Source organism: Anguilla rostrata, chromosome 15, assembly GCF_018555375.3.
Source record: "Anguilla rostrata isolate EN2019 chromosome 15, ASM1855537v3, whole genome shotgun sequence".
In the NCBI taxonomy this organism is placed as follows: Eukaryota; Metazoa; Chordata; class Actinopteri; order Anguilliformes; family Anguillidae; genus Anguilla; species Anguilla rostrata.
Genome location: NC_057947.1, coordinates 4,123,958 through 4,145,163, shown reverse-complemented (window position 1 = coordinate 4,145,163; position 21,206 = coordinate 4,123,958). Strand labels below are relative to the sequence as shown.

The 21,206-nt window shown below is 44.0% G+C and overlaps 1 protein-coding gene across 11 annotated transcripts in view; it reads right to left on the bottom strand.

Moving 5' to 3' along the window:
- The window catches only part of LOC135240336 (beta-1,3-galactosyltransferase 1), an 87,716-nt gene that overhangs the window by 52,968 nt on the left and 13,542 nt on the right, over positions 1–21,206 (bottom strand). For 2 of the 11 annotated variants that reach the window (XR_010325647.1, XM_064309686.1), the window contains exon 3: positions 12,927–13,173. The exons of 3 other annotated variants lie outside the window; for them this stretch is intronic. The gene's annotated coding sequence lies outside the window, so the exon portion shown is untranslated. Of the gene's footprint in view, positions 1–5,488; positions 5,515–12,926; positions 13,174–14,826; positions 16,182–16,504; positions 16,526–17,174; positions 17,256–21,206 lie in introns of those variants that run through there. 6 more of the 11 variants (XR_010325651.1, XR_010325652.1, XR_010325646.1 and 3 more) reach the window with 6 other exon arrangements.

Here is a 21,206-nt window from a genome sequence, read left to right as displayed (position 1 = left end):
TGAACACGAAAGCGTTCGGCGTTGGCAAGGACCCGAAGTGCAGCACGTCGGCGGCTTGTGAATTAATGAACACTCGGATGGGGGAACAGAAGGTCTGGAGGGCGCTGGCCTCCCAGGGCGTCAAGGCTGGTCCTCCGAGTTCCCGTCAGCCCTCTGGGTCCCGGCGCAAGGACTTCCTGCAGAATCAGGCAGGCGCAGGCCTCGACCTTGGCACCTCGGCGAGCCAATCGTGCCCCATCGATTGCAGGCAGGCTCTGACACTGCCACACTTGCCACCTGCCCAGTAAGGCCCATCCCTTAACTGGGCGTTAGCACTGAGACAACTGAAAGGACACAGCCCATCCCAGTTTGCGCTCAATAACTGACCGCTCAGGCATCAAATATTGAGTAATCAAGCTTTCCACTGCTGGAAAGGAAGACCATTTTGCCACAAATAAACAAATGCGGTTGAAATACAGGCAAGGACAATCATTACGTACAAAAGAAAAAAAAACTCAAATTTTCTAAATGCAGGAGCACCATTGTTAAACACATAATTTACAATCAGCCCGTCAAAGCAATATTGATTGAAAGGGGTTTTCAAATTCATCTCTTCATGTTTTGGACAATGCGGCACTTGAGAACAATATCGGTTATCTATACAGTCCTTTTTCAGTCTTATGGCGAGACCTTGTGAAAAGAAAATGCCTCTTTGTCCGTCATTGTCCTTTTACAGAGAAATCGACAAGGTCAAATTTTGCAGGGAAAAAATTAAAAATAAACAAAAACAACAGCGAAGGGGGGTGGGGGGGAGGAGACACTTGGCAGACATAGATCCAGAAACAGACTTTAACAAGTGCAATGCTTCAACGCCTTTGCAGTCATTCAATGTAACGAAAAGGGGAAGGGCTATATAATCTGGAACAAACACACCGAAACATCAAGCTACATAAACTCTACGGGTGCTTTAGAGTACCACAGGCTGCAGGGCAAGGAGAAATCTCGTTTCTGCAGAAAAAAGGACAAAAACCCCTTGTGCTGGGTGAAAAGCTTATTTTAACATTATGGGCCCTACTTTGAGTGTACAAAGCAGTCAGCTAGTATGGGTGCAAAAAAATATGAGAATGAAGAATAGTTATCTAGATTGAGTTGCACAATGTCAGCAGGTACTGCTCAGTCCAGGCATTTTCCACATTTGATTTGAAGGGGTGGTTGCATCACATGCTTGGTATTTGGTCACAAATAAAAGGCAGTAGAGCAGAGAGCAGACAGAGTTGGCCTGTTGACCTGGGCCTACAATGGATCCCTGTACAATGAACATGAACAACACAGAAGGCTAAACTTCTGTCATCCATGCACAGACAGGTCCGGTAAAGAAACAGGATAAATCAAAATTTCTCTCAGGCCAATTTCAAGGCCAGTCAGAGGGAGGCAGAGCTTCTATTATTTCTCATGTTTAAACACAAGTAGACTGTAGATTAATTTATAATTATATATAATGGCCGTTTTGTCTGCAATAGCTTTAGTCCATTTACATCCAGCACACATTCTGCAGAATTGTTAAGGGGGTAGGTTTTGGAAATTAAAAAAAAGAATAGTTTCCAATCACACCAAACAGAATGCCTTTGAGCATGTGACACTGTCAACCTTGCCTGGGTATCTCCTGGATAACCACATAGGCAGGATTCAATTAGTGATCTGTGAAGGATTGGACATTCTTTAGCTGAACATTTAAGAGGCTTGATTATAAATGATTTCATGCTGTGTACTTGAATTTTTTAGTCACACAGGTTTTTCCTTGCAAATATGACACACACAAATATGCTGCTACTGTAATAGCACCAATGCGTGGTTGCCTGTGCAATATATTGAGTAAATTTTTGTTTTTGTCTCAATCGCCACATCAGGTTCCCAGGTACAGCTAGCAATGCACAACTGTGTGCCAAGCCCAGATCTCTGGTGTAAGACTTTTTTCAGACCCTCTTAAATTTGTTGAGATACCACAGTGCCAAATGTTCGTGCCAATCTATACCCCCGAGGGACCGATCGGACACAAAATGCTTTGGGCGAGTCAATCTGTGCATATTAAAATGGGCGAATGAGTACAAGCCCGTTCCTCGCCGTAGTGCCGGTGGTGAAAAAGAAAATGTGTTGGTGTGACAGCAAGGCTGTGGGAGGCAACTGACAACAAACAGCTCCCATGATGCCTCGCTCCCCTTTCCGAGGGCCCCAGCAGAGCCGGACAGGAAGCTCCCCCCCCCCCCCCCCTCTGTGTCGAGAGCTGGGGTGTACCCCAATATTCAAAACATTTATCCTCCTTTCCTCCACTACCACCTCCTCTCCTCCGTGCCCCAGAAATCTTTGTGCCCTCTCCCCCTCCAGTGTCCCAATATTGGAGGAGATGAGCGGAGCACACAGAACTGTATTGGCGAAGCAGCTTCAAACTTGTCTCCGGGTAGGAGACAAGTGGTACTGGGGGAGTGGAGGAAAGGAGGTGAGGAATGAAAAGTAATGGGATGCACCTCTGGGGTGCACTCTGGTCGCTGATTTTTTACCCCTTGTTTCCTCTCCTTTCATCCATTCCCAGCTCCACCCATTGGACAAGAAGCAAGGAAAGGACATGAGGACGAAGGAATCAAGGACACGTGAATTAGGCAAATGGAACGTCCTTCTGGACTCTAGCCTGCGTCTGGGCAGCTGATGGAATGGGGGTGCAGCACTGGGTTAATTCGACCTGCAGGTCAGCCATGAGCTAAGGCTGTCAAAAAACCTCCACATTCCATCTCCAGCAGGGAGATGTGGAATGGGCGTGGGGTGACAGAAGGGGGTTAATAAAAAGGCTCCCCCATCAAAAACCCCCAAAGGACAGAAACTACAGTTTCGAAGTACGTGTACATCTGAGAAAAATGCTCAACCACCACATAGCTAATCACTGACACTGAGGTGCAAAGTAGTAGCCAATAAAACCAGCTTGTGGTTATTCCAGGAATTTACAGTATAGGTTGTAGAAACAGTCTGATTTAGAAGCAGAAAAATGTCTCTAGGTTGTCATTCACCCTAAAGCAGTAACCCGTTTGGATCAAAGAGAAGAGTAAGAAGGCCATAACTCAATCTTTCCAGCTGTGCAGAACCTTACGGTAAATACTGTATGAGGCAGGGAAAACGGAAACCGAGGTTCACTAAAAAGAATTTGGATATTCATACACACACACACACACACACACACACACACACACACACACACACACACACACACACACACACACACACACACACACACACACACACACACAGAGGTAGAAGAGTACTGCCAAGAAGAACCAGTTACACTGTGATACGGTTAACCTTATTCAAACTCTTGGGTGACCAGATTCAAACAGTCCAAATGCAGGACAATCAGGATGCAGGAAACGGCATGATGGGATAGAAATGTAGGCAATAACTCATCCTGCACAGTCTGGGACATGTAGTCATGCATTTCAAACAAAAAGAAAAGCCAACCCTTGCAAAAATATTCAAACCTTTGTCTTCACAGTTTTTCCCCAAACCACACTTGTATTGAAACACGGCAATACACATTAGAATGATGGAGAGAGAGTGTTGTTTAACAGAAAAGGAAAATGTTAAATTATTTTTCAGATTTGGTCATTCCTCTATATAAACCTCAAATGCATCATTTCTGAACTGTGAATCTCAGCTACACACCGTTTTCCTGAGGCCACTTACCGATGGACTTACAGATGCAGTAGAAATTAGGTAACCAAACTCCGCTGAGATGATCCATTTTCCTTTTCACATTACTTCCACTACTTCATTGCTTTTAACCCCAGTCAGTGTCAAAAAGTTTTCCAGAAATCTAAATATATATAGCACAGCACTTACCAAAGCAAGTAATCAGTAAATAAATACTTTGGGGTCATTCCATACGCAGGCAAAGCCTGACTGCCTGGTTTCAATTTCCCATTATCTAGAGATAGAGATGTGCTTCCAAAGCCTTGCTTGGAGTATAGGGGTTGTGACCTAGCATACAGAACAGGATGGATGGCAGAATAGCATACAAAAATTTATGTTTTTATGTATTTACAATTTTATACATTTAAAACAGCTACGCATAAAAACAGACGTAAAAAAAACAAAAATAATGTAATGTATATACCATTTCATGAACATATTTCCAGTAGTTCACTCTGGACTATTACATATTTGGAAGTTTACATTACGTTTATATTTGTTACATTAGTTTCAGTTAGAAAAACATTCGTCCTTAACTTTGAAAATAATCGGAAGTGTTCTTAAGCAAAGCAAGAAGGGGAACTTTTTGAACCTTCACACTGTTTAAAACGTTATCTGTAACAACAGACAGGGAGGATTTAATCGTTTTCCCTAAATTTGCACACTGTGTTGCATACCTAAGTGTCAAAACAAGGAGAAACATTTCCTCTAAGTGATTCCAGGAATAATTTTGGTTCATCTGATTGTAAAACAGCCGGTTTGTATTCAAATGAGCAGACATTGTTTGATAGACACAGATTTGGCAGGCAGTCTGTTCTATATTTATCATACACATGCAAATAAGGAATTAATTTGCTGGATATGTTTGACAGATGTATATCTCCTCTGGGGCACTAATAAATGTAACAGCATATGAAATTCAGGTAATGGAATTTGATTGATGATTGCCCAGGTGTCCGTGAGAGTAGCTAGATTATGCAAAGAGCCGCATTTTCGCAATATCATATTCTGTACAGCTCCTGTTCGTTTCACATTGATGAAAATCCACCACATACTTGCTCAAGGACAACGTTAGGTCTAGCAGTGAGATCAACCCGTTTCTATTTTGAATACTTTCAAGTATGGAGCTACTGGGACAAAAAAAAGCATCAATCTTCATGAATTAAACAATTCATATATGTTGTTTTTGTACAGTGCCATTTGCAACAAAACAACAAAAAAAAGTTGTCGCAAAATTGGCCAGGTGGCTACAGTATCTTTCAGGGTGCAGTTTAAGAACATCATAATTCAAGTAGGCTACCGATTTGAATTGCAGGGGATAGCTGTTGCTGCAGAACAGTTTTGAAAAGCTACGTTTGTTTCTCTCGATTTAAAGACGAAAGTGTTTTTGTTTTTTTCCTGCTTCCCACACGGTCAGCTGGAGGACATTCAGACATAAGCACCTAATATGTCCCTCGTAACCCCCACTTGGTTTTTTAACATGGACTGTACTCGGACAGAAAATGACTCCAAATTACCGTGATGGAAATGGCCGTTTCGCGACAGCCAGTATGCTCAGTATGCTCGTAATGCACTAAACACAATTATCAACGCGCACAACAGTTTGCAATTTAGCCATTTGGGCTGATGCTTTTAGCCGGAGCAACTTAGGAAAAGTGCATTTCACATGATGAGCAAACACTGCTGGATTCAGAATGCCAGAGGGTCCGGGGCTGATGATGCCTCTCCTAGACCTTTGGCTTTAAAGAGGCCAGTTCAATCACGCAATACAGTCCACATCCAGCACACACGTGCTCTCCGAAACTGGGTTAAAATGTAAAAGCACCATCAGTTTACTGCCAAGTGTGACAGTAATTAACCTACAGCATTAATTTACACACAGCATTACATTTAAAAATGTTTATACACAGCAGATAATTCATTTCAATTAGTTGCCATGCTTGCAAAGCAGCAATACCAGTGACTGCCATATTAGCAACCAGGACCAAGAGGCATATGATTTCTTCATAAGAAATCCATGTAAAAATATAAAAATGTAAATATACAAGTCCCCAGGAGAAGGGGAGGTGGCAAGTCAATAAAAAAGGGAGAGGATAAAAAATATCAGCTCTATATACAGTAATCCTTTCCTGAGCTAGTGTAAGCAATGCAAGCATTCTGCTGGATGTCCTGAATATTGTTACACAGTCTGAAGAGTAATATGTCTGACCATCTTATACATCTATGCATGCCTTTTACCTTTGAAAATATAATATAGTTGTTACTAAAACTTTTTTATATGATTATCTTGCATTAATGGATTTAGATATGTTGTCAACTGCGGAAGAATCTGTGCGTAGATGCTGCAGCAACATGCACAATAATAGTATTTTTCTCAGTCACTCACCCCCCATTCTGCCGATGTCAGCACATGGTAGTGGTTATGCTAGGACTTCTGTGCTTTTGTGCCAATCCGCCCCCCCCAGGCAACAAATCCAACCACTGCGTAAACACTTTGAGACTGGAAGTCAAGATGCTAAATTATTTTGTCCTTGTATCAGCTCAAAATAACATTCTATGCGCTACCCAACTGCATTTGCATTCCGTGTTGGCTTTTCAAAATCCGAATTTGGAAGGGCCAGGTGGTAAGGCTAAACACCATAAACTGAACATTACAGCAATCATTATAACAAGGTTAGGCACGCATGTTAATTTACTGCGCTAGTTACCTTTACATTACAGGCTTTTAGCAGACGCTGCCATCCAGAGAGACTTACACATTATACATAGCATTTACACTGCATCCATTTACACAGCAGGATATATACTGAAGCAATGTAGGTTAAGTACCTTGCTCAAGGGTACAACAACAACCTGGGAATTGAACCTGCAACCTTTAGGTTACAAGACAAGTTCCTTGCCTACTATATGTTTTATGACAGGAGTCTATTTGTCTTTTAGCTTTGAACATAAGCTTGGTCCAATAATTTTTTTTTGGTCCAAGAACAGAATATGCATGACATTTATATCACTGGAAGTTGTATTTCAGAAGCAGACAGACTCTTTTCCACCATTATCGCATCGGATATATCAGATCACCAGGAGCAACGTGTGGATAATAACCAGTGGAGTCCAGGATAGTCTATGGGGTACTTGATGTGGCATAACTTTGAATGTTAATGCAATTTATGGTGACCTTCAACTACTTCTAAAGATTGGTCGTTGTGGTCTGACGCACCTCTTCAGACTGAACCTGGACTATCACCACTCTGCAGGTCACTCCCAACCTAGAATTGCTCTTATCATTTATACCCTTATAATTTGTTCCTGTAGCACTTTCATGTTACACTTGTACCTCCATCCAGCACTTATATTGCACTTAATATTGTTATCTTGCCACAACTTTCTGACCTAGACTGCTTACTGTGTGAACTGGACTTAATGTGCTCATGGCCATGAATAACTGTTAATGAGTATTATACCTTATTGGACCTGTGTTTTGTAGTTGTTCCAATGACCTTCAGTAGGCACTAACTGTCACTTTGAAAGCATCTGCCAAATAAATGTAATGTAAAGAAATCATTTCCAAAACAGGTTTTTTTGTGTGATCCCATTCCTCTAGACCTCTGCAATCTGCCAAATAACACACCGATCTGGTGCTTCACAGAGAGGAAACTGACATGAAGGAATCAGTCTGGAGCTCACTGATTTTTTTTTTGTTGGCAAACTGCAAACAGGGCTGACGTTTCAGAAGCAACCTCGTCTTCATCAGTCGAAACTGGACCCGACTCGGATGAAGACACGGCTGTTGTAGAAACGTTGTATTTGCTTTCAGTTTGTTCGCAAAAAAAATATGAATATCCGTGAACTCCGGACCGATTCCCTCATCTCCCTGTAATGGGCAGGTCTGTGAACCCCTGCTTGGGAACGCTGGGCTGTTCCTGTTGTCAAGCTGCCTTTCCCCCCCGACAGCAGATAACTGCACCACAGGCAGCAGAGCGAGGCTGTACCCCCGCCAGCCCGAGAGCTCAGACGCCGAATCCCTCTCTCGCTTTGTCATCGCCACGGCGACCGATTACTAAAAAGCCACCAGAAAAGAATTTGCATAATACGGGCTTGAATTCCTTCCCCCGCGTACCGAATCTCACGCAGCGGTCCATTTTCGAAAATAAACCGTGGGGGCCAGAGTCCTCTGTATAAACCGATTAGTTTTAGGGAGAGGCCGCAGGACGATGAGGCCATTTATAGCGGTCAACTCGACTATCTGGTGCTCTGCGCTTCTGTACAATTTTCAACTGGCACAGCACCAGGGTGAATAGCTGGCCAGTTGATTGAGAGAGAGAGAGAGTGAGTGAGAGAGAACAAGAGCACTACAGAACCTGCAGAGAACGGAGGACTCCGATCAGAGAAGGCTAGCTTGTTCCACGCGCCGAAAGCCCGCCACAGCTGTACTAACCACGAAAACATCCACAGTCCCAGGAGGAGAACAGATCCTGAGGGAGCACGGTCCAGCAAAGCTGCCTCTCTTCCGCTTGAAGGAGATAAATAACTTTCCACATACCTGTGCATGTAGAAGCTGACTGTCACTCACCAATCAAGGCCAAACATTCATGTTATTTGCTTAATCCCCAAATTAAGCTGTTATTTCACATGGCACACTATGCGTTGATGTTGCAGAAGTTTTGCAACACACAGCTGAGAATTTGCAGTCACATGCTTTGCAGCTTTTAGCTTGTGATTGCCTGAACTACCATTATTTCAGCAAATATGCCCAAGATTTTGAGGAAATGCAATTTAAATACATTCAACGTTTGGGATATTGAAAGAAGGTGATGTTTGTGTTTACAGCTCAGTCATGTGCTATTATAGTGTTAGACTATTTGGCATGCTAATAGAATACAAACACAAAGGTCTGGTTTCAGTCTTAATTGATGTTTAATTGTTCACTCGTTACTGTAAATGATATTGATTGGATTATCACGGCTTTCGTTTTACAAATACAGCTGATTTAACAGTAATTTATTCCCCTGCATAAATAAATAATGTTGTAGATAGACGTGTTCATTAATTTTCCCCATAAGGAAGTCAAACTAAAATTCTCATTCACAGTAGAAATGTTACGAATTTCAGTAAAATGGAGTGCAGGCCATCTCCAACTGCACAATAACTAATTTAGAAATTTCCAGAGAAACCGGACTGCAGTGCATTATCGGCGAATGAAAGAAAATCTTATTTGTAAAGGTCTTAAGTGAGGAGGAGCAGACCAACTCCTACGAGCTCAAATGTAGAATTATCACCAGGTGACGTGCAGTTGAATACATGCTGTATCACAGTTCGTCAGCATGCCATGCACAATGATTAATGGTACTGCAACAAAATAAAACGTAGAAAATACTAGATTTGCTCTCGAAGTGAATGAAAATATCTTGCACCAGTATACGTTGTGATGGTCTGGGAAAAAAATACTGCAATCCATCTTAATGTTTTTGACATTATTTTAACCCAATTTAAAGATAAAGATATAACCAATGCCAAAAATAATTAATGTTCCTATGTACGCCATCTAGTTAGAGGGAATAGATTCTATATCAGCCACAAACATAATAAAAAAATAAAAAATAAAAAGAAATTAACACTCCAGTTAGCAAGTTGAATTACTGTAGCAACTCCTGGCTGACAGTTCAATTAAAAACACCACAGAATCCCCCCACCCCCCTCCCCTATTCACAAAACACTTTACAATGGCTCAGGTGGAGGAAAAGAGAGAGGTCTGATTTAAGAATTTCTGGTTCTATTCTCCAACCACTATACTAAAGCACTAGGGCACAACCTCAGTATAGCACCAGGGACAGGCCTCTGAGATCTTCACTTAAAGTGCAGTTCTTTAACCACTGCTCTTTGTGGGGAAGGGGGGGGGGGGAATGTTAATGTGCGGGGTTAAAAGTCAAATTAAATATCATTCTGCTTTCTTGGGGAGGTGAAAATGTGTTAATGGATGTAACTGGCCATTATTCATCTCGGAGATAATCGTGGGCAAGTGGAATATTAATCACGCTAAATCTACAAAGATGGCATAATCAAAGATAACGAACCAACCTAATTTACCTCCGTGCCACAGCCAATTAATGGAGAAAGGTCAACAGTAAAAGTTAATGTGATGCATCATCCCTCACACAAGAGCACTTGAGCCGGTTAGCTTTCGTTATTCTGCCTCTAATGAACAAGGCCGAGGGAATGCTAGCCTGAAACATCAAATGCTTCACAAGGCCTTTTCTCCCATTTTACATTTAGTGAAATAATTGAGCGACTTACCAATGGCCAGCTTTCTACTGACGCACTGGTTAATTATTCACCGCGATGTCTTGCCCGCAGCCATGAAATGGTCAGCACGCACTCACCAACTAGCAGCGGGAAAACGTGCCACCGAAGCTCACTTCCATCTTTCCTGTAAACTATCTGACCCTGTTTTACAACTGCAAACGTGCCTGACAGCGCAGTATATGCTATGCTGATTATTCTGTCATTGTCTGTTTCAAGAATTAACTGCTGGCAATAGTGCTACAGTGAATCTAATAGGATCATTATAGTCATGGTTTAAGCAAGCAGTGTAGCCATGCTATACTACGGTGAGTCTTTTGTCAAAGTGCAGTTGTCGCAGCAAAACCTGTTACACATACAGTAGCCTGTATCCCAACCAAACCACGGGGACATTTTTCTCAGTGTATCCCCTCCCCACCTCCCCAATTTCAATAACAGCGCTTGTACAGAAACAGGCTAAAGGGCATCAGAACCAGAAAATTTCACACCTGCTACAAACGCAGTGAAGGGGCACAGACTAGCTGTGAAGGCGCTAACATTTTTAACATCAAACTGTGCGAAAGTACAAACTGTTAGCTGACAGAGTGGCTTTTAAAAGCCGCATACTTCTCAGAGGGGGAAACCGCATAAACTCCAAACCCGCCAGACAGGCAGCGGCAGACATTTACATGAATATCTGTGCGCCGCGCGGCTTAGGAAAACCCCGCCTTTCACAGCTCCTCGCTCCACACAGAGGAATTACCGCACTTCCAGGCCCAGCGGGGGAAGAACCGCTCAAATAAAAAAATGTCTGACTTTTTTTTCCCCCCCGCTTCGTCTTCTACACAAAAGAGCCGTAACACCTTACCATTCACCGTGTCCTTCCTTTAAAAAAAGAACAACAAAGAGAAAGCGTTTTGTCGCACGGCTATTTTTCCCCACACAAAGAAAAATCCCACGTACCGTTTTGCCATTTGTCTGGTTTTGGGTTTCATTCCCACGACTTTCTCCGTGACTCACTCGGACGCCCGCATATCGGAAGAGAGCGGGCACCGGGGTCAGTTAGGTTGAGCAATCCACGAAACGCTCCCCTCGGTTTTTAAAAGGACTGCAGAGTGCCTGCCCCCCTTTCGTATTAGTCTTTATTCAAACAGAGAGAAAAGCAGAGAGGGTAACGGAGAAGGGACCACAGATGAGAAGGTGCCGGGATTGGGATCAAACCTCCGCCTGTGCATAGGGGCTTGCGTACGGCTCAAGAGCCAGCTACCTGCCGAACTGTGTCACACGTCTCACCGGCACTCTCCTTCACAGGGAAAGTCGGTGATGCCAGCCCTCTAGAAACATCAGCCCAACTAACTTCTCCATTCAAAACTGAACCTTCAATGGAGAGTTAGGCTCAAAGTGTGCCAATCATCAGTTCTGTCAGGACCACTGTCATCAAGTAGAACTTTATTGACAATAAAGGCAATACAGTTATGTTTGGCGGTATGGCTCTGTTCTGGAGCTCTCCCGCCAACCACGCAGCCCGCGTGGATAAGGCCGGGAGGCCAGCAGCCAAACCCCCCCTAGAGGGGTACACACAGAACAGATCCAGCAGCAAAGTAGTTTTTAACACATATGAATGGAGCAAATGCAATTTCTTAACACATAAGGATGGAGCAATACAACTTCTTAACACATAGGAATGGAACAAATGCAATTTCTTAACACATAAGGATGGAGAATGCAAATTCTTGACGCATGGGAAGGAGCTGGGGTGGTGGAGGGATTTACGAAGCAACGTGCAGCGCTTGCATGCAGGAGGAGCAGCCGATGATAGAGGAGGCTGTTTAAGTAGACCGCCCTGTTAGTGAATGTACTGTGATAGGCTAACATCACTCAGCTGAGCCATCAGCTGATTCGGCCGGAGCGCTTGACTCTCGTGACCTGCCAGAACTACGCGATGCTCTATTTTTTAAACCGAGCGTCAAATACATTTTCTCACTGTTGTTAGCAAGCCTTTACTTATTAGCATTTTAGAAGTTTATGATGTTTGTTCTCAAAAGTTTCAATATAAAATTAGCAGATAAATGAAGCCACAGTTGAGGAGGCAATAGTATTCTTTAATCTCTTCTGCTGTATGATTGGGGTTAATAAATCATTTCCCCCTTCAATAATGTATTACTGCCAAATGTAAATGTTTAATGGCTTCCGAATTGTTGTGGCAGATAAAGTTCCGCCAACCATGTCAGATCGAGAGAGAAACTGCTTCAGCATCACCGAAATCTCGTGAGATTAAATTGAGTCGACGTCGATGAATTATGCAGAACGTCTGCCACGTTGATTCAAGTCGTAGGTTTCCACAACAGAGACTCGGAGAGATAACATCGTTTTGTTGGATCTAGAGTAGCCTACAAATGCATAAGTCATTAAGACCTTCTTTGAACTGCATTGCTGCCCACAATACGTTGCTTATTTTATTAGTAATAGCCTTTATCCAGGTGGAGCAAGTTTCTTCAGAATAAAATCACCTGTAAACTTTCCCCTCCTGCTGCCCAGCTTTACATATAGGGTCGCAAGATGGACTAGATTTTGTGTTAGTTTCTAAGGAATTTGTGCGTCAATGACTCCCTGGTTCGACATTGGGACATGTGGGACAAAGTATGTCCAATTCCCACCCTAATTTGGAATGGCCAATTGTCTGCAAACACAGCCGTGTTCATGCATGAACCCCACTGTCATTGAGTGTAGACTTCCATAAAAAAAACCCGTATAGCCAGATGCTTCTTTTCACACCTCAGACCACAGCTGAGCTTGCATAGGGAGTGGCATCAGAAGACCCTTCATATGCAGCTTTAACATGCAGTCCAGAGGTGCCCAGCCAACCACCGAGGGGCACTAGGCAGCAATGAACAGAGATACCTAACTGAAACTTCCCACATCCCAGGCAACACACTCACCAATTGCGCATCGCCTTATGGATCTACCGGCCAGAGTCAGCACTGGCACGGCCTTGGTTAGATCCGAGGTCACGGGTTTCGTCCGCGCACCACAGCACGGTGCCATACCCGAATGCGCCACCCAGCAGCCCCTGACTTTCCCGCTCCCACTTTAAAGCAGACAAGCTATGTTTAGCCCTGCGGTGATGTGACAGTCATGCATGGCTGCCAGGACGTGTGCTGGGCTCAGGAGGCTGAAACACTGGAGCTGTACACAGCGAGACAGCACAAAGACACTCCACTATAAGAAGTATATTTTTTGTAATACATCTATAATGTTATAAATGTAAGCACTTATTATAATAATGCGCATCCATGAGAAATACATCCACTCTGTTTGCATGCTCTGGTTTGGCCTCAGTGGCATAGGTGACTAGTCAAATTCTTTTATGATGGCTGCATTATAGCCATTAGGGTCTGCTTCTCTGTGCCTGGTTATGGTGACAGATTCAATTATACTTCAGTTCCTGTTAACCCAAGCACAACTGGCTTGTTACAGCAGCCTATTAGAATACACATTGCCTAGCGACTGTGCCCGGTGGCAATTGCTTGCGAGACTCAACTGCTGACCTACTGCTTGTAGCTCGTAGTCTGCTAGCCTAAAAAACGCAGCAGCATTACTGATGCCATCATCATCCATGCTCACACACTCCTCTGTCATTACCGCACAGGCTCTCAGCTCTGAAGCCGTATCATTTCTTAATAAATCTTGGTCACGAACAACAGAGATAGCGGGGAAATAATGAGTGCTAATTCTCGCCTGTTGATTAGGCTAATTAGGGTACCCAGTCACAGCCCACACATGCAGTTTGTGCGCTGTAATTAAACCATCGCACAGGACTGAACTTAATTAACCAATGCTGACCCTGCGCCAACATGCCTACGCTCGCTGTGATGTCACGGTTCAGTCAGTTGCATCTAGGCTGCGTGGCGCGGCGCGTTTCATTCGTCGATTGCCTGAAAAAACATACCGCGGCCAATCGACAGATATTTGTGACTCGTGATTCAGTGGCGTTGTTCAGATCGCGCAAACAGGGCTTTAAAAGTCTACAAGAAATTATCGAAATCTTATCCCACGCGCATCAAAAAAAAAAAAAAAAAAAAAGACCTCATAAAGGAGGGCGGAGGGTAATAAAATATTCAATAACGAAAAGTGTTATTAATGGCATAGTTTAAACAGGAAACAGAGTGAATAAATACAAAGCAGTAATAAATTCAGAATCGGGTTATGTTTACCCAGCGATGCTGGGGATACAATCGCTGGGATTTACGGTTAGTGTAACCGCAGTCGCGCGTGGCGGTAAGTCATCGACGAGGCGAACCCTCCTTCCGCTAATTGCGCGCGATATACATCCCGCAAGCGCGGTGCCAAGCGACGGCAGCGCCCGACACCGGTTGCGTGTTCGTTTCCCCCCCCCCACCGCTACGGATACTTCTTTTTTTCTTCTCTTTCTTCACGGCGATATAAAAATGCGCATTATCGCAATCGGCTCATCAGTATGCAGAGCGAGGGGCACCTGCTGTTACGGTGTGCGCTCCCGAGTTTCGTCTGATTGCTAATGTTCCCTGGGAGACCCGCCGCTAAAGAGCGGGGGAAAGTAGCGGGACGAGCGCGCGGGGAGCGGATTGGCGGGCGGGGAGGGAGGGAGGAGATAAAAGGAGAGCGGAGGAGAGAGAGAGCTCTGCAGAGAGGAGAGCGGAGGGGTAAAAAAGGAAAGAGTGTCTGGGCGGCTGCTCTGAGCCCAGAGAGTTATTGCTTTTATTTCTCTAGTGCCCCCCCCTTCCCCTCCCCATCCCCTCCCCATCCCCCGCCCGCACCGCCACCCCACCAATAAATTGCAGTGCTCAATATTGTGCCACAGAGGTGTCAGAGATGAAGAGAAAACCTGGCAGATAATTTGTTTTCCATTTCTTAAGCACTGTGCTTTTGCTAGAGAGCATTGATTTCCCACTCTGTAAGACGACACCAATAATGCATGTATGTTTGCGTGTGTGTATATATGTGTGTGTGTGTGTGGGCGTGTGTGTGCGTGTGTGGTGTGCGCAAAGTGCGCGCGCGACATTATAGGGTGAAAATCAGATCTATTTAAATAGCAGATTATACAAATCATTTGTCCCAATAGGCTTCACAGCTAATCCTGGCCAAAAAAAACCTAAAACCCAGCCCAGCCTCCTCTAGCCAGCTCACTGCATCTCAGAGTAAATCTCCACTCAGCACCCAGGAAAAGTTTAATTTGATCACAGGATACGTCTACTTAATTCGCAGTCTGTAGGTTTACTTACTTTGCAAACCGGATCGGTCAATACTTTACAAACTTCGATAAATCTGTACTTCGCACACTGTACTTATTGAGCACAAGGGGTGAGTCTACTTTGTATGCTGTGAAGTTGTCATTTCTACCCATTTTTCTTGGCAAATGTACTCAAGCTCTGTCAAGTTGGTTGGCAGAAATTTTCAAGTTTTCATTTTATTTTTTTGCTGGATTCCTGTCAGAATTTATACTAGGTTGCTCAAGGACATGCTGTTCCTTTTAAGCCAATCTAACGTAGTTTCGACTTAGTAAGCTTGTGGATCACTGTCCTGCCAAAACGTGACTTTTCGCCTGAAGTTTTAGGCAGTGGACTGATGGAGCTTTTCTTCTTACATGTGAGCAACCAAGACAGACACATAGAAAAGGCCAATCAAGGATGTTATACAGGCAATGGGAATTTTCAGCACCTGAAATAACCACACAAAAATGGTGGAATATGTATGCAATCGGGTTTTCTCTAAAACTTAAATATTGTGTTTACTCGCTATGAGGTAAAACAGGGTGTGTAGGGGGATGCCGAGTGGCTCATCCTGATAAGGCACTGTTCCAGCGCACGGACAGGCCCCATGGCCGGGTACTGAACCCAGACTGTATCTGGCAGCCCTGCAGGGCGATATTCAGCCAGATCCAGCACGGCCCACGGATGGGAGGGTTTCAGAAAGCCGGGATGGGAGGGTCTCATCACGCATCAGCGGTCGATCGATCGCGTACTGGTCCACCTGCTGAGCTTCACGTGAACCGTCTCCCTCCGGCACAGGACTGCACAAGCTGGACGTGTGATCTGCAGTGTGATGGGAAGCGGCAGCTGACATCACGTGCTTTGGACGAGAGCACACGCTTATCAGCATCGCACCATATCAATAGCCGGGCACGTGTAGACTTGCCCCTGCTGCCCCAAGTGCCCCTTTAATTAAAAAAACATTATTAGTATTAATTCATTAATTTTGGAAAAATATATTCTGTACAACAACTGGGTGTGGTAAAACAATTTTTCTTGGCTGGTGTGCCCCTTTCTCACTGAGCACAGGTCTCAACACAGTCCAGTCAATGAGTTCCTCTCGAGATTTCTTCCCATTGGGGAGATTTTTTTCCCCCTCACCGCTGTCTGAGGGTTCTCCCCCCACTGGGAGTTTAAAAAAAAAAAATTTTAAACCTCATGCACTTGCTATGTGGGGGTTCAGGCCTGGTGTTTGCTCTTTTTGCGGTCTATTGCCTTGCTACTCTGTGAAGTGTCTTTGTGACACTTCTCTGTAAAAAGCACAATACAAATAAAACTGGATTGAATTAAGTATGGTCGGACCTTCCAAATCAGGGAAAAATGCATTTTCAAAGGCAACAAAATGTAAAAACTGCAAGGTAATTTTTTGGAAGAGTGCTTAGTGTGTGCGTACGCACAATTCAGATTAAATCACATTCTGCGTCAAACTCCAATTCCGCCATTATTGTTCTATTAATTACAGCATCGTTCCAGAATTGCAACTTAACATCGATTATAAACGATCCCTGAGAAAAAAATAATCACCACGAGCCCATGCATGGCTGACCCTCGTTTAAGCGTAAAGCGAGACAAGTGCCAGGAGAGCAGTCAGCCGGGCTCTTTAATCTCAAACTGTCACTATAAATTCCCCTTCTGCTAAACAGAGCGGCCTCATTCGAACGCACGCTTCCTTTAAAAGCCTCAAAAGACCGGCTGATGACTCCCAGAGAACAGAAAATCGTTCGGCTCAAACAGAAACACGCAATTCCCATTATATATTTGACACCAAACGGCAAGATATAAAAATAAAAAAAAAGTGATCAGGAAGGCAATTAAGAACACGGAGCATTTAAAAATACCACCGCAATAAAAACGGAATCAATAAAACAAACAATTTGCATCGGACAAGGCCAGACTAACAATAATTGCATTATAATAACGATGATGTGTTTTGGCGTAACCCCAAATGTGCTCTACGGGACACGGGGAAGTTGTAGAGATCTTGTTGAGAGAAACAGTGATTTTATTCAAAACAAGACATCTGATGAGATTCAGGACCGATATAAAGAATATTATGGTGCTACTGCAGCTGCAATGCTAGTAAAGAGGTTATTCATTGTCAGCGGCGCTGGCTTGATTTTATTACCCAAATATTTTTTATGGCCTTAACCGTTTCCATGGTTTTTCAGGGCATCAGCCTTGTATCTGCATTTTATTTTAAAGCTGCAATGGCAAATAAATGGACCCATTACCTTCTGGTCAGAAAGGCCATTTCAATACTGCTGGACTTCAGCCTGCTTTGCAGTCTGTGGGCAAATTCACAGAAAGCATTTAAGCGAATTAAACACTTAACGGGACAATTACGGAATTGTGGTCGGGTGAGCTGAACGTTTAGTACCGGGAGTTCAGCAAAATAAGTCAAAGTTGAATTTTAATTTTGCATCTGTTTCTAACTACACACCAGGCATCTCTGGGGAGCAGCAAAAACTATCAAGAGAGAGAGCGTCACGGTCAGCTTGCATATGTTTGTCCCATTAAAAGCAATATTAATTGCATTACATTAAAATAAATGTATTGGTAATACAGTTTTGAAATATGCATGTGTCATTTGGAGCTAAATATGCACAGCCTTGATTCTCAATAACGTGGAAAATACATGGTAAGCTTCTCTGGCTAAGAGCTTCAGTTAAATGAATGTACTGAAATATGTAATTCACGGTCTCTGAACATGAATATTATTGTATTGAACGTTACTATATTTCTTGCTGCCACCTGGTCAGGACACCCATGAAAAATAAAATATTAATCTCAATGGGACTCTCCTGGAAAAACAAAGGATAAATAAACTAAAATAAAATAAACTGAGTCAAAACAAAAAACTTTAGATTTACAATAGAAATACAAACTTTTATCTTAAATTCTCCTCTCATCTCTCAACACAGAAATATGCTAAATGTACCTGCTTAGCCAACTTCATATCAAATGCAGTGATCACTCATTGTAATCCAACCTTCTCATCACAATTTTCTGGGTCACTAGCAGAAGATATTTTATTAAATCCCAATTATTTTAAGATAAGGGTCCGCTGTTATGATTTAATCAAAATGAGGGCTTGAGGCTAATCAGATGCACTCACCTTCCTTTGTGATGAAATCAAGACTCTTTGATTAGGGAGGGGTAGTGGGTACAGCACTCCCCCCTCCACAAAATGTAAAAACTTCCAAATCCTTGTAGGCTACTGCATATTGGGGTCACTAGTGTCGATGCTAAAAACAGTGACTTCATTGATTAGATTAGTCACTGTTCAAACTGCCATCGACTCAGATAAAAAGTCTGCAGCAGAGAACACAGGAACACTGTTGCAAAGGCCAATTTGGCTATTTTAAAACGAAGAGATAAATCATTGTCATCGTATAGACATGAACATTCCACAGTTCCCCCCCAGCACCTCCCCCACCCCCCCCCTCACTGAAACAATAACTAGTTTCAGAGACATTAGGCTACGTGCTGAAATGTCACGCAGTACACCATCACTGAATACCAATGAACAAAGACATGCCGATTATGTGATGCATTTCATTTCAAGGTCAACGGTCACCTGTCATGGCTGCCAATCACGTACATTTGCTGGGAATTTGAGCTGTATTAGTAGCTAAACCAGTATAAAACATCATACTGAAGTCTTCACTCCACAGTCCCTGAAGATAACTGACTGTAACGCCCGCACACTACTCCGCCCCACACGCGTCCTCTTAGCAACAGCCTGATACGGTCACGGCTGTAGAAACGCACATCGGCGCAAACGAAAATGTTTTTATGAAGGCCGCAGGCGTTACCCTGCGGACACACACCGCGTCAAGCGAATGAGAACGCCCTGAAACATATCGCTGGTCCTCGCCGCCCTTCAGGTTAACGTGTCGCACAGAGGAGCGGGCAGACCTTCGCCACGCCGCCGAAGAGCCCCACGCAGGCGGGACGCCCGCAGTTTTCGCCGAGGAGTACGTCCGCCCTTCTCTCTCCCCCCTCGCGTTTCTCCCGTATCTCTCTCTGCACTTTTTTTTTTTGGCGACCGCGTCCGAGCCGTTCGCGCTTCCCTGCAATTTTCCGCTCGTCGCGGACGCAACGCTCCAAAGAAGGGAACGCCCTGTCGTTCCGGGTAGCGGAGAGGAGCCGAAACGACCCCCCCCCCCCCCAGAAGCGGGGCTTTTTAAAGCCGCTTCCCTTCGTTAGCATGCGCGGCGCGACCTCCCCACACTTCCACGCGCGAGCGCTGAGCGCGGTAATCAAAGCTGGCCATTACGCAAGGATCATCCTCAGTATTCAAACCACAACCTGAACCCCTCTCTCCTCCTTCAGCTGAATGCAGGTTTGATTGCCATGTGGTCTATAGCGGGTTCTTTCCTCCCCCACCCAAGATTTTGAAGATGCACTTTTGGATACTGTGGTTGGATCAAACGTTTTGACACGAGCAGCTAGAGTAGAAGAGCAGAAGGTAATGTCTACTTTCAGGACATATTACCCAGACGCGCTCCTCTACTGCACAAGGCCAAGGGTGGATGCAGTAATACAGTACACTGAATATTTAGGTCATTCAGAAAAGCTTCAAACATTTTTTTCCCCAATGGCCCATATTACAAGCGGTTCGGAGGTCTGAAGGACAACCACGTTTATATGAAAAATCTTATTCGATTTTTTTCTGATGTCCTGTATGGTTTCATGCTCTATACTCAGAGCAAATCTATCAAATCAGCAAAATAAAAAAAATCCACTGGGTGCATATTAACAGAAAAAACAGAAGATATTTTCAAAGGTATAATAGAAAACAAAAATGAGTACTGCATAGAACTGGGAGTATGCTGAAAAATGGGGGGGGGGGGGGGGGAGCAAAATTCTGGGGTAAAATTTCAAAAGCACACAAGTTAGTATCCATGATATGGGAGCATTTTTCTTTTCTTTTTAATTTTAGTTATTGCTTCAAACTCCTATACTTTCTAGTCTACAAAGGCTGCTTTAATCTTTGATTTTCTACCTGCCTGCGTGTAAAATTATTCAACCTCATTAATGAAAACATCTCCCCAGTTGCACACGGTGCAGGTTCGGCTATGCCACCGGGCGAGCCGTTCTCGAATACGGTTAACCGGAAAATGGCCTCTGCTTTCATGCGCACACGCCCTTTTTGTTGTTGCGTTCATTTGAATATCACACCTATGTTTTATTCAGAGACACTGTGACACCCTGGGCCATTTTGTGACTTAATTGCGCATTAATACCACATCTCGTCCGGCTGAAAGGACGGCAAACAATGCCGTCGTCCTTTCGGTCCCGATAAAACATGTGTATAAGCAGAGGTAGCGGAAAGCCCAAGCATTACACTGGAGAATTGATGTTTTCATAAGTATGACAGGAGTGATTTCGAATGCCAGACCGAGTTTAATATGAGCTATCAAAACAGAAGAGATTAAACTGTGCATGATCATATGCCTGGCTCTGGCAATGGCTGAAAGAGCTTCGGTTAGATTCTAATTGAAGGGGATGGCACGGACAGCATAAACAGGACATAATGCGTACGTCTGTAGCACCGTCTTAAAACGGAGCTACAATCAAGCGAATCTGTGTGAACGGGTTAAATGGTCATCGTGCCCCGCGATGTGGCAGAACAGTGGGGCGCTCGAAACACGTCGTACTCGTTTCTAAGCCTAACAACGCACGAGCGAAACTCCTTTGTTTCCCTCCGGCTGCTGCCCGTGAAGCGCGTTTGCCCAGGAACACATACCAGTTAAAAATGAGTAAATGCAAGGAACTGCTTTCACGCGGTTCTGAAGGCCATGGTAAAATTGAGTCCTGATACAGGGGTAGGATGGGAAAAGGGCGACAGCCACGGGAGGACTAAGCTCGTTCTCGCTCTCCAGAGGACGTGCGGTCACAGGTGATAACAGCTGTTGAAGCAAACCG